Source organism: Oncorhynchus masou, chromosome 29 (assembly GCF_036934945.1).
Source record: "Oncorhynchus masou masou isolate Uvic2021 chromosome 29, UVic_Omas_1.1, whole genome shotgun sequence".
Taxonomy (NCBI): domain Eukaryota; kingdom Metazoa; phylum Chordata; class Actinopteri; order Salmoniformes; family Salmonidae; genus Oncorhynchus; species Oncorhynchus masou.
Window position 1 is genome coordinate 90148264 of NC_088240.1, and position 13897 is coordinate 90162160.

Below are 13897 nucleotides of genomic sequence, written 5' to 3' on the forward strand. Positions count from 1 at the left end.
TGATAGAGAGAGACTAATGTCCTGTTAAACATCTAGCTTTCTGTCTTGTATTCTACCTGATAGAGAGACTGTTAAACATCTAGCTTTCTGTCCTGTATTCTACCTGATAGAGAGAGACTAATGTCCTGTTAAACATCTAGCTTTCTGTCCTGTATTCTTCCTAACAGAGAGAGACTAATGTCCTGTTAAACATCTAGCTTTCTGTCCTGTATTCTACCTGATAGAGAGAGACTAATGTCCTGTTAAACATCTAGCTTTCTGTCTTGTATTCTTCCTGATAGAGAGAGACTAATGTCCTGTTAAACATCTAGCTTTCTGTCTTGTATTCTACCTGATAGAGAGACTGTTAAACATCTAGCTTTCTGTCCTGTATTCTACCTGATAGAGAGAGACTAATGTCCTGTTAAACATCTAGCTTTCTGTCCTGTATTCTACCTGATAGAGAGAGACTAATGTCCTGTTAAACATCTAGCTTTCTGTCTTGTATTCTACCTGATAGAGAGAGACTAATGTCCTGTTAAACATCTAGCTTTCTGTCTTGTATTCTTCCTGACAGAGAGAGACTAATGTCCTGTTAAACATCTAGCTTTCTGTCTTGTATTCTTCCTGACAGAGAGAGACTAATGTCCTGTTAAACATCTAGCTTTCTGTCTTGTATTCTACCTGACAGAGAGAGACTAATGTCCTGTTAAACATCTAGCTTTCTGTCTTGTATTCTACCTGATAGAGAGAGACTAATGTCCTGTTAAACATCTAGCTTTCTGTCTTGTATTCTTCCTGACAGAGAGACTGTTAAACATCTAGCTTTCTGTCTTGTATTCTACCTGATAGAGAGAGACTAATGTCCTGTTAAACATCTAGCTTTCTGTCTTGTATTCTACCTGACAGAGAGAGACTAATGTCCTGTTAAACATCTAGCTTTCTGTCTTGTATTCTTCCTGACAGAGAGACTGTTAAACATCTAGCTTTCTGTCTTGTATTCTACCTGATAGAGAGACTGTTAAACATCTAGCTTTCTGTCTTGTATTCTTCCTGACAGAGAGACTGTTAAACATCTAGCTTTCTGTCCTGTATTCTACCTGATAGAGAGACTGTTAAACATCTAGCTTTCTGTCTTGTATTCTACCTGATAGAGACTAATGTCCTGTTAAACATCTAGCTTTCTGTCCTGTATTCTTCCTGACAGAGAGACTAATGTCCTGTTAAACATCTAGCTTTCTGTCCTGTATTCTTCCTGACAGAGAGACTAATGTCCTGTTAAACATCTAGCTTTCTGTCTTGTATTCTACCTGATAGAGAGAGACTAATGTCCTGTTAAACATCTAGCTTTCTGTCTTGTATTCTACCTGATAGAGAGACTAATGTCCTGTTAAACATCTAGCTTTCTGTCCTGTATTCTACCTGACAGAGAGAGACTAATGTCCTGTTAAACATCTAGCTTTCTGTCCTGTATTCTACCTGACAGAGAGAGACTAATGTCCTGTTAAACATCTAGCTTTCTGTCCTGTATTCTACCTGATAGAGAGACTGTTAAACATCTAGCTTTCTGTCTTGTATTCTACCTGATAGAGACTAATGTCCTGTTAAACATCTAGCTTTCTGTCTTGTATTCTACCTGATAGAGAGAGACTAATGTCCTGTTAAACATCTAGCTTTCTGTCCTGTATTCTACCTGATAGAGAGACTGTTAAACATCTAGCTTTCTGTCTTGTATTCTACCTGATAGAGACTAATGTCCTGTTAAACATCTAGCTTTCTGTCTTGTATTCTACCTGACAGAGAGAGACTAATGTCCTGTTAAACATCTAGCTTTCTGTCCTGTATTCTTCCTGACAGAGAGACTAATGTCCTGTTAAACATCTAGCTTTCTGTCCTGTATTCTTCCTGACAGAGAGACTAATGTCCTGTTAAACATCTAGCTTTCTGTCTTGTATTCTACCTGATAGAGAGAGACTAATGTCCTGTTAAACATCTAGCTTTCTGTCTTGTATTCTTCCTGACAGAGACTGTTAAACATCTAGCTTTCTGTCTTGTATTCTACCTGATAGAGAGAGACTAATGTCCTGTTAAACATCTAGCTTTCTGTCTTGTATTCTTCCTGACAGAGAGACTGTTAAACATCTAGCTTTCTGTCTTGTATTCTACCTGATAGAGAGAGACTAATGTCCTGTTAAACATCTAGCTTTCTGTCTTGTATTCTACCTGACAGAGAGAGACTAATGTCCTGTTAAACATCTAGCTTTCTGTCTTGTATTCTTCCTGACAGAGAGACTGTTAAACATCTAGCTTTCTGTCTTGTATTCTACCTGATAGAGAGAGACTAATGTCCTGTTAAACATCTAGCTTTCTGTCCTGTATTCTACCTGATAGAGAGACTGTTAAACATCTAGCTTTCTGTCTTGTATTCTACCTGATAGAGACTAATGTCCTGTTAAACATCTAGCTTTCTGTCTTGTATTCTACCTGATAGAGAGAGACTAATGTCCTGTTAAACATCTAGCTTTCTGTCCTGTATTCTACCTGATAGAGAGACTGTTAAACATCTAGCTTTCTGTCTTGTATTCTACCTGATAGAGACTAATGTCCTGTTAAACATCTAGCTTTCTGTCTTGTATTCTACCTGACAGAGAGAGACTAATGTCCTGTTAAACATCTAGCTTTCTGTCTTGTATTCTTCCTGACAGAGAGACTGTTAAACATCTAGCTTTCTGTCTTGTATTCTACCTGATAGAGAGAGACTAATGTCCTGTTAAACATCTAGCTTTCTGTCTTGTATTCTTCCTGACAGAGAGACTGTTAAACATCTAGCTTTCTGTCTTGTATTCTACCTGATAGAGACTAATGTCCTGTTAAACATCTAGCTTTCTGTCTTGTATTCTACCTGACAGAGAGAGACTAATGTCCTGTTAAACATCTAGCTTTCTGTCTTGTATTCTTCCTGACAGAGAGACTGTTAAACATCTAGCTTTCTGTCTTGTATTCTACCTGATAGAGAGAGACTAATGTCCTGTTAAACATCTAGCTTTCTGTCCTGTATTCTACCTGATAGAGAGACTGTTAAACATCTAGCTTTCTGTCTTGTATTCTACCTGATAGAGACTAATGTCCTGTTAAACATCTAGCTTTCTGTCCTGTATTCTTCCTGACAGAGAGACTAATGTCCTGTTAAACATCTAGCTTTCTGTCCTGTATTCTTCCTGACAGAGAGACTAATGTCCTGTTAAACATCTAGCTTTCTGTCTTGTATTCTACCTGATAGAGAGAGACTAATGTCCTGTTAAACATCTAGCTTTCTGTCCTGTATTCTACCTGAGAGAGACTGTTAAACATCTAGCTTTCTGTTTTGTATTCTACCTGAGAGAGACTGTTAAACATCTAGCTTTCTGCCTTGTATTCTTCCTGATGGAGAGACTGTTAAACATCTAGCTTTCTGTCTTGTATTCTTCCTGATAGAGAGAGACTAATGTCCTGTTAAACATCTACCTTTCTGTCCTGTATTCTACCTGATAGAGAGACTGTTAAACATCTAGCTTTCTGTCCTGTATTCTACCTGATAGAGAGAGACTAATGTCCTGTTAAACATCTAGCTTTCTGTCCTGTATTCTACCTGATAGAGAGACTGTTAAACATCTAGCTTTCTGTCTTGTATTCTTCCTAACAGAGAGAGACTAATGTCCTGTTAAACATCTAGCTTTCTGTCCTGTATTCTACCTGATAGAGAGAGACTAATGTCCTGTTAAACATCTAGCTTTCTGTCTTGTATTCTACCTGATAGAGAGAGACTAATGTCCTGTTAAACATCTAGCTTTCTGTCTTGTATTCTTCCTGACAGAGAGAGACTAATGTCCTGTTAAACATCTAGCTTTCTGTCTTGTATTCTTCCTGACAGAGAGAGACTAATGTCCTGTTAAACATCTAGCTTTCTGTCTTGTATTCTTCCTGATAGAGAGACTGTTAAACATCTAGCTTTCTGTCTTGTATTCTACCTGATAGAGAGACTGTTAAACATCTAGCTTTCTGTCTTGTATTCTTCCTGATAGAGAGAGACTAATGTCCTGTTAAACATCTAGCTTTCTGTCTTGTATTCTTCCTGATAGAGAGAGACTAATGTCCTGTTAAACATCTAGCTTTCTGTCTTGTATTCTACCTGACAGAGAGAGACTAATGTCCTGTTAAACATCTAGCTTTCTGTCTTGTATTCTTCCTGACAGAGAGAGACTAATGTCCTGTTAAACATCTAGCTTTCTGTCTTGTATTCTACCTGATAGAGAGACTGTTAAACATCTAGCTTTCTGTCTTGTATTCTACCTGATAGAGAGACTGTTAAACATCTAGCTTTCTGTCTTGTATTCTTCCTGATAGAGAGACTGTTAAACATCTAGCTTTCTGTCTTGTATTCTACCTGACAGAGAGACTAATGTCCTGTTAAACATCTAGCTTTCTGTCTTGTATTCTTCCTGACAGAGAGAGACTAATGTCCTGTTAAACATCTAGCTTTCCGTCTTGTATTCTACCTGACAGAGAGACTGTTAAACATCTAGCTTTCTGTCTTGTATTCTTCCTGACAGAGAGAGACTAATGTCCTGTTAAACATCTAGCTTTCTGTCTTGTATTCTTCCTGACAGAGAGAGACTAATGTCCTGTTAAACATCTAGCTTTCTGTCTTGTATTCTTCCTGACAGAGAGAGACTAATGTCCTGTTAAACATCTAGCTTTCTGTCTTGTATTCTTCCTGATAGAGAGACTGTTAAACATCTAGCTTTCTGTCTTGTATTCTTCCTGACAGAGAGAGACTAATGTCCTGTTAAACATCTAGCTTTCTGTCTTGTATTCTTCCTGATAGAGAGACTGTTAAACATCTAGCTTTCTGTCTTGTATTCTACCTGATAGAGAGACTGTTAAACATCTAGCTTTCTGTCTTGTGTTCTACCTGATAGAGAGAGACTAATGTCCTGTTAAACATCTAGCTTTCTGTCCTGTATTCTACCTGATAGAGAGACTGTTAAACATCTAGCTTTCTGTCTTGTATTCTACCTGATAGAGAGACTGTTAAACATCTAGCTTTCTGCCTTGTATTCTTCCTGATGGAGAGACTGTTAAACATCTAGCTTTCTGTTTTGTATTCTTCCTGATAGAGAGAGACTAATGTCCTGTTAAACATCTACCTTTCTGTCCTGTATTCTACCTGATAGAGAGACTGTTAAACATCTAGCTTTCTGTCCTGTATTCTACCTGATAGAGAGAGACTAATGTCCTGTTAAACATCTAGCTTTCTGTCCTGTATTCTTCCTAACAGAGAGAGACTAATGTCCTGTTAAACATCTAGCTTTCTGTCCTGTATTCTACCTGATAGAGAGAGACTAATGTCCTGTTAAACATCTAGCTTTCTGTCTTGTATTCTACCTGATAGAGAGAGACTAATGTCCTGTTAAACATCTAGCTTTCTGTCTTGTATTCTTCCTGACAGAGAGAGACTAATGTCCTGTTAAACATCTAGCTTTCTGTCTTGTATTCTACCTGATAGAGAGACTGTTAAACATCTAGCTTTCTGTCTTGTATTCTACCTGATAGAGAGACTGTTAAACATCTAGCTTTCTGTCTTGTATTCTTCCTGATAGAGAGACTGTTAAACATCTAGCTTTCTGTCTTGTATTCTACCTGACAGAGAGACTAATGTCCTGTTAAACATCTAGCTTTCTGTCTTGTATTCTTCCTGACAGAGAGAGACTAATGTCCTGTTAAACATCTAGCTTTCCGTCTTGTATTCTTCCTGACAGAGAGAGACTAATGTCCTGTTAAACATCTAGCTTTCTGTCTTGTATTCTTCCTGACAGAGAGAGACTAATGTCCTGTTAAACATCTAGCTTTCTGTCTTGTATTCTTCCTGACAGAGAGAGACTAATGTCCTGTTAAACATCTAGCTTTCTGTCTTGTATTCTTCCTGATAGAGAGACTGTTAAACATCTAGCTTTCTGTCTTGTATTCTTCCTGACAGAGAGAGACTAATGTCCTGTTAAACATCTAGCTTTCTGTCTTGTATTCTTCCTGATAGAGAGACTGTTAAACATCTAGCTTTCTGTCTTGTATTCTACCTGATAGAGAGACTGTTAAACATCTAGCTTTCTGTCTTGTGTTCTACCTGATAGAGAGAGACTAATGTCCTGTTAAACATCTAGCTTTCTGTCCTGTATTCTACCTGATAGAGAGACTGTTAAACATCTAGCTTTCTGTCTTGTATTCTACCTGATAGAGAGACTGTTAAACATCTAGCTTTCTGCCTTGTATTCTTCCTGATGGAGAGACTGTTAAACATCTAGCTTTCTGTTTTGTATTCTACCTGATAGAGAGAGACTAATGTCCTGTTAAACATCTAGCTTTCTGTTTTGTATTCTTCCTGATGGAGAGACTGTTAAACATCTAGCTTTCTGTCTTGTATTCTACCTGATAGAGAGAGACTAATGTCCTGTTAAACATCTAGCTTTCTGTCTTGTATTCTACCTGATAGAGAGACTGTTAAACATCTAGCTTTCTGTTTTGTATTCTACCTGATAGAGAGAGACTAATGTCCTGTTAAACATCTAGCTTTCTGTTTTGTATTCTTCCTGATGGAGAGACTGTTAAACATCTAGCTTTCTGTTTTGTATTCTACCTGATAGAGAGAGACTAATGTCCTGTTAAACATCTAGCTTTCTGTTTTGTATTCTTCCTGATGGAGAGACTGTTAAACATCTAGCTTTCTGTCTTGTATTCTACCTGATAGAGAGAGACTAATGTCCTGTTAAACATCTAGCTTTCTGTCCTGTATTCTACCTGACAGAGAGAGACTAATGTCCTGTTAAACATCTAGCTTTCTGTCTTGTATTCTACCTGATAGAGAGACTGTTAAACATCTAGCTTTCTGTCCTGTATTCTACCTGACAGAGAGAGACTAATGTCCTGTTAAACATCTAGCTTTCTGTCTTGTATTCTACCTGACAGAGAGACTAATGTCCTGTTAAACATCTAGCTTTCTGTCTTGTATTCTTCCTGACAGAGAGAGACTAATGTCCTGTTAAACATCTAGCTTTCTGTCTTGTATTCTACCTGACAGAGAGAGACTAATGTCCTGTTAAACATCTAGCTTTCTGTCTTGTATTCTTCCTGATAGAGAGACTGTTAAACATCTAGCTTTCTGTCTTGTATTCTACCTGATAGAGAGAGACTAATGTCCTGTTAAACATCTAGCTTTCTGTCTTGTATTCTTCCTGACAGAGAGAGACTAATGTCCTGTTAAACATCTAGCTTTCTGTCTTGTATTCTTCCTGATAGAGAGACTGTTAAACATCTAGCTTTCTGTCTTGTATTCTTCCTGACAGAGAGAGACTAATGTCCTGTTAAACATCTAGCTTTCTGTCTTGTATTCTTCCTGATAGAGAGACTGTTAAACATCTAGCTTTCTGTCTTGTATTCTACCTGATAGAGAGACTGTTAAACATCTAGCTTTCTGTCTTGTATTCTACCTGATAGAGAGAGACTAATGTCCTGTTAAACATCTAGCTTTCTGTCCTGTATTCTACCTGATAGAGAGACTGTTAAACATCTAGCTTTCTGTCTTGTATTCTACCTGATAGAGAGACTGTTAAACATCTAGCTTTCTGCCTTGTATTCTTCCTGATGGAGAGACTGTTAAACATCTAGCTTTCTGTTTTGTATTCTACCTGATAGAGAGAGACTAATGTCCTGTTAAACATCTAGCTTTCTGTTTTGTATTCTTCCTGATGGAGAGACTGTTAAACATCTAGCTTTCTGTCTTGTATTCTACCTGATAGAGAGAGACTAATGTCCTGTTAAACATCTAGCTTTCTGTCCTGTATTCTACCTGATAGAGAGACTGTTAAACATCTAGCTTTCTGTTTTGTATTCTACCTGATAGAGAGAGACTAATGTCCTGTTAAACATCTAGCTTTCTGTTTTGTATTCTTCCTGATGGAGAGACTGTTAAACATCTAGCTTTCTGTTTTGTATTCTACCTGATAGAGAGAGACTAATGTCCTGTTAAACATCTAGCTTTCTGTTTTGTATTCTTCCTGATGGAGAGACTGTTAAACATCTAGCTTTCTGTCTTGTATTCTACCTGATAGAGAGAGACTAATGTCCTGTTAAACATCTAGCTTTCTGTCCTGTATTCTACCTGAGAGAGACTGTTAAACATCTAGCTTTCTGTTTTGTATTCTACCTGATGGAGAGAGACTAATGTCCTGTTAAACATCTAGCTTTCTGTCTTGTATTCTACCTGACAGAGAGAGACTAATGTCCTGTTAAACATCTAGCTTTCTGTCTTGTATTCTACCTGATAGAGAGACTGTTAAACATCTAGCTTTCTGTCCTGTATTCTACCTGACAGAGAGAGACTAATGTCCTGTTAAACATCTAGCTTTCTGTCTTGTATTCTACCTGACAGAGAGACTAATGTCCTGTTAAACATCTAGCTTTCTGTCTTGTATTCTTCCTGACAGAGAGAGACTAATGTCCTGTTAAACATCTAGCTTTCTGTCTTGTATTCTACCTGACAGAGAGAGACTAATGTCCTGTTAAACATCTAGCTTTCTGTCTTGTATTCTTCCTGATAGAGAGACTGTTAAACATCTAGCTTTCTGTCTTGTATTCTACCTGATAGAGAGAGACTAATGTCCTGTTAAACATCTAGCTTTCTGTCTTGTATTCTACCTGATAGAGAGACTGTTAAACATCTAGCTTTCTGTCTTGTATTCTACCTGACAGAGAGAGACTAATGTCCTGTTAAACATCTAGCTTTCTGTCTTGTATTCTACCTGATAGAGAGACTGTTAAACATCTAGCTTTCTGTCTTGTATTCTACCTGATAGAGAGAGACTAATGTCCTGTTAAACATCTAGCTTTCTGTCTTGTATTCTTCCTGACAGAGAGAGACTAATGTCCTGTTAAACATCTAGCTTTCTGTCTTGTATTCTACCTGACAGAGAGAGACTAATGTCCTGTTAAACATCTAGCTTTCTGTCTTGTATTCTTCCTGATAGAGAGACTGTTAAACATCTAGCTTTCTGTCTTGTATTCTACCTGATAGAGAGAGACTAATGTCCTGTTAAACATCTAGCTTTCTGTCTTGTATTCTACCTGATAGAGAGACTGTTAAACATCTAGCTTTCTGTCTTGTATTCTACCTGACAGAGAGAGACTAATGTCCTGTTAAACATCTAGCTTTCTGTCTTGTATTCTACCTGATAGAGAGACTGTTAAACATCTAGCTTTCTGTCTTGTATTCTTCCTGATAGAGAGACTGTTAAACATCTAGCTTTCTGTCTTGTATTCTACCTGATAGAGAGAGACTAATGTCCTGTTAAACATCTAGCTTTCTGTCTTGTATTCTTCCTGACAGAGAGAGACTAATGTCCTGTTAAACATCTAGCTTTCTGTCTTGTATTCTACCTGACAGAGAGAGACTAATGTCCTGTTAAACATCTAGCTTTCTGTCTTGTATTCTACCTGATAGAGAGACTGTTAAACATCTAGCTTTCTGTCTTGTATTCTACCTGACAGAGAGAGACTAATGTCCTGTTAAACATCTAGCTTTCTGTTTTGTATTCTTCCTGATGGAGAGACTGTTAAACATCTAGCTTTCTGTCTTGTATTCTACCTGATAGAGAGAGACTAATGTCCTGTTAAACATCTAGCTTTCTGTTTTGTATTCTTCCTGATAGAGAGACTGTTAAACATCTAGCTTTCTGTCTTGTATTCTTCCTGATGGAGAGACTGTTAAACATCTAGCTTTCTGTCTTGTATTCTACCTGACAGAGAGACTAATGTCCTGTTAAACATCTAGCTTTCTGTCTTGTATTCTTCCTGACAGAGAGAGACTAATGTCCTGTTAAACATCTAGCTTTCTGTCTTGTATTCTACCTGACAGAGAGAGACTAATGTCCTGTTAAACATCTAGCTTTCTGTCTTGTATTCTACCTGATAGAGAGACTGTTAAACATCTAGCTTTCTGTCTTGTATTCTACCTGATAGAGAGAGACTAATGTCCTGTTAAACATCTAGCTTTCTGTCTTGTATTCTACCTGATAGAGAGACTGTTAAACATCTAGCTTTCTGCCTTGTATTCTACCTGATAGAGAGAGACTAATGTCCTGTTAAACATCTAGCTTTCTGTTTTGTATTCTTCCTGATGGAGAGACTGTTAAACATCTAGCTTTCTGTCTTGTATTCTACCTGATAGAGAGAGACTAATGTACTGTTAAACATCTAGCTTTCTGTTTTGTATTCTTCCTGATAGAGAGACTGTTAAACATCTAGCTTTCTGTCTTGTATTCTACCTGATAGAGAGAGACTAATGTCCTGTTAAACATCTAGCTTTCTGTCCTGTATTCTACCTGACAGAGAGACTGTTAAACATCTAGCTTTCTGTCTTGTATTCTACCTGACAGAGAGAGACTAATGTCCTGTTAAACATCTAGCTTTCTGTCTTGTATTCTACCTGATAGAGAGAGACTAATGTCCTGTTAAACATCTAGCTTTCTGTCTTGTATTCTTCCTGACAGAGAGACTGTTAAACATCTAGCTTTCTGTCTTGTATTCTACCTGACAGAGAGAGACTAATGTCCTGTTAAACATCTAGCTTTCTGTCTTGTATTCTACCTGATAGAGAGACTGTTAAACATCTAGCTTTCTGTCTTGTATTCTTCCTGATAGAGACTGTTAAACATCTAGCTTTCTGTCTTGTATTCTTCCTGATAGAGAGAGACTAATGTCCTGTTAAACATCTAGCTTTCTGTCTTGTATTCTACCTGATAGAGAGACTGTTAAACATCTAGCTTTCTGTCTTGTATTCTACCTGATAGAGAGAGACTAATGTCCTGTTAAACATCTAGCTTTCTGTCTTGTATTCTACCTGATAGAGAGACTGTTAAACATCTAGCTTTCTGTCTTGTATTCTACCTGATGGAGAGACTGTTAAACATCTAGCTTTCTGTCTTGTATTCTTCCTGAGAGAGAGACTGTTAAACATCTAGCTTTCTGCCTTGTATTCTACCTGATAGAGAGAGACTAATGTACTGTTAAACATCTAGCTTTCTGTCTTGTATTCTACCTGATAGAGAGAGACTAATGTCCTGTTAAACATCTAGCTTTCTGTCTTGTATTCTTCCTGACAGAGAGACTGTTAAACATCTAGCTTTCTGTCTTGTATTCTACCTGACAGAGAGAGACTAATGTCCTGTTAAACATCTAGCTTTCTGTCTTGTATTCTACCTGATAGAGAGACTGTTAAACATCTAGCTTTCTGTCTTGTATTCTTCCTGATAGAGACTGTTAAACATCTAGCTTTCTGTCTTGTATTCTTCCTGATAGAGAGAGACTAATGTCCTGTTAAACATCTAGCTTTCTGTCTTGTATTCTACCTGATAGAGAGACTGTTAAACATCTAGCTTTCTGTCTTGTATTCTACCTGATAGAGAGAGACTAATGTCCTGTTAAACATCTAGCTTTCTGTCTTGTATTCTACCTGATATAGAGACTGTTAAACATCTAGCTTTCTGTCTTGTATTCTACCTGATAGAGAGAGACTAATGTCCTGTTAAACATCTAGCTTTCTGTCCTGTATTCTACCTGATAGAGAGACTGTTAAACATCTAGCTTTCTGTCTTGTATTCTACCTGACAGAGAGACTAATGTCCTGTTAAACATCTAGCTTTCTGTCTTGTATTCTACCTGATAGAGAGACTGTTAAACATCTAGCTTTCTGTCTTGTATTCGCCCTGATAGAGAGACTAATGTCCTGTTAAACATCTAGCTTTCTGTCTTGTATTCTACCTGATAGAGAGACTGTTAAACATCTAGCTTTCTGTCTTGTATTCTACCTGATAGAGAGACTAATGTCCTGTTAAACATCTAGCTTTCTGTCCTGTATTCTACCTGATAGAGAGACTGTTAAACATCTAGCTTTCTGTCTTGTATTCTACCTGATATAGAGACTGTTAAACATCTAGCTTTCTGTCTTGTATTCTACCTGACAGAGAGAGACTAATGTCCTGTTAAACATCTAGCTTTCTGTCCTGTATTCTACCTGATATAGAGACTGTTAAACATCTAGCTTTCTGTCTTGTATTCTACCTGACAGAGAGAGACTAATGTCCTGTTAAACATCTAGCTTTCTGTCCTGTATTCTACCTGATATAGAGACTGTTAAACATCTAGCTTTCTGTCTTGTATTCTACCTGACAGAGAGACTAATGTCCTGTTAAACATCTAGCTTTCTGTCTTGTATTCTACCTGACAGAGAGAGACTAATGTCCTGTTAAACATCTAGCTTTCTGTCCTGTATTCTACCTGATATAGAGACTGTTAAACATCTAGCTTTCTGTCCTGTATTCTTCCTGACAGAGAGAGACTAATGTCCTGTTAAACATCTAGCTTTCTGTCTTGTATTCTTCCTGACAGAGAGACTTATGTCCTTTCCCCTTTATGTTGATTTGTAAGGACAATTCAGAAGTGAAATAGGGAGACAAAGCTAGGAGAGAGACTGGTGGTACTGATGTGGGAAGCAACTGTAGTCTCAACCATGTTCCCAAATCCACTGTAACAGAGAGAAAAAGTAACAACATTTTTACTCTGGAAAAAGGAAGGAATGTGTGTAGTGAAAGGTCATTGGATGGAGCGGCATTACATTTAGGCTGAATCCCAAATGGCACCCTATTCCCTACATAGTGTACTACTTTTGACCAGAGACCTATGTATCCTGTTCAAAAGTAGTGCACTATATGGGGAATAGGGTGCCATTTGGGACAATGACAGACTTTTTGCCATTTTGTGAAATGAGAGTGAGGTGTTTGGACAGCTGTTCCGGTGATTCATTTGTTTAACATTGTGGCTTTTTGAACCCTCACAGTGAACAGCCCCTCTCTTGGTTACACCATTCATCCACCCAGAATAGTTACTTTTCCACTGAGATAAGGTGATGTCATTCCTGAAACAGTTCCTTTACAGTAGAAGGCTGATCTGTTATAACAAGTCTTTTTACAGGTGTGGTTACACTGTGTCTGAGTATGGCTGAGGACAGTCAAAGACTCGTCTGTTAGCTGGACTGATGGAGGGAGACGTGGGCTCATCAACATTAGACTACTGTAGAGGTCTGGGCCTGTGGTCATTAAGCGTCTCAGCGTACGGTAGGAGTGCTGATCTAGAATCAGTTTTGTCTTTTCGATCATAATGAATACGATTATATGGATGGGACGGGGAGGGACCTGATCCTAGATCAGCACATCTAGCCTACTCTGAGACACTTTATGAGTTCTAAAACATCCTCTCCCAGTTCCTAATGTGCTTCATTGTTCATCTCCACCTCAGCGTTAAGGGATCCCAAAACAACTGTGTTGGATGACACCCATGTTAATGAAGTAGGTTAGAGTTAACACATGCTGGTAGGCTGAGAGAGTCTCTCTCTCTTTATTTAGTCTACAGACAAGTTTCTGCTGTCAGCAAATATCAGCACAACAAATACATTTACTGGGGATGTGTTTCATAATACACTTCCTCTTCCCTGTCAGACCAAATGATTTGGTTGCCTATATACTGTAACAACGCTAGTTCTTTTTAAATCGGAGTACAGGGCATATTTCACTTCTACATACATGTTATTTGAGAAACTGATAAATTCCTCAAAAATGACCACAGAGACAATGTGGAACTGAATCTTCAATTGGTCTAGAAATAAAGTGCTACTTCCTCTTTAAAAGGTAAAAAGCACTTCTGCAGAAGGGGTACATGGCTTGTTAATTTGACAAAGGTCAAAGAGACACAGGTTGAACAAGAGTCAAATAGACTACGAGGAAGCCTCCCCAGCATATCTCTCAGACAGACAATAGAAGGTAGTCTACACACCTGG

At 38.0% G+C, this 13897-nt stretch overlaps 1 protein-coding gene across 1 annotated transcript in view; it reads right to left on the reverse strand.

The window, feature by feature from the left end:
- The window catches only part of LOC135520964 (carboxypeptidase Q-like), a 67408-nt gene that overhangs the window by 10319 nt on the left and 43192 nt on the right, over window positions 1-13897 (reverse strand). The window lies entirely within an intron of this gene.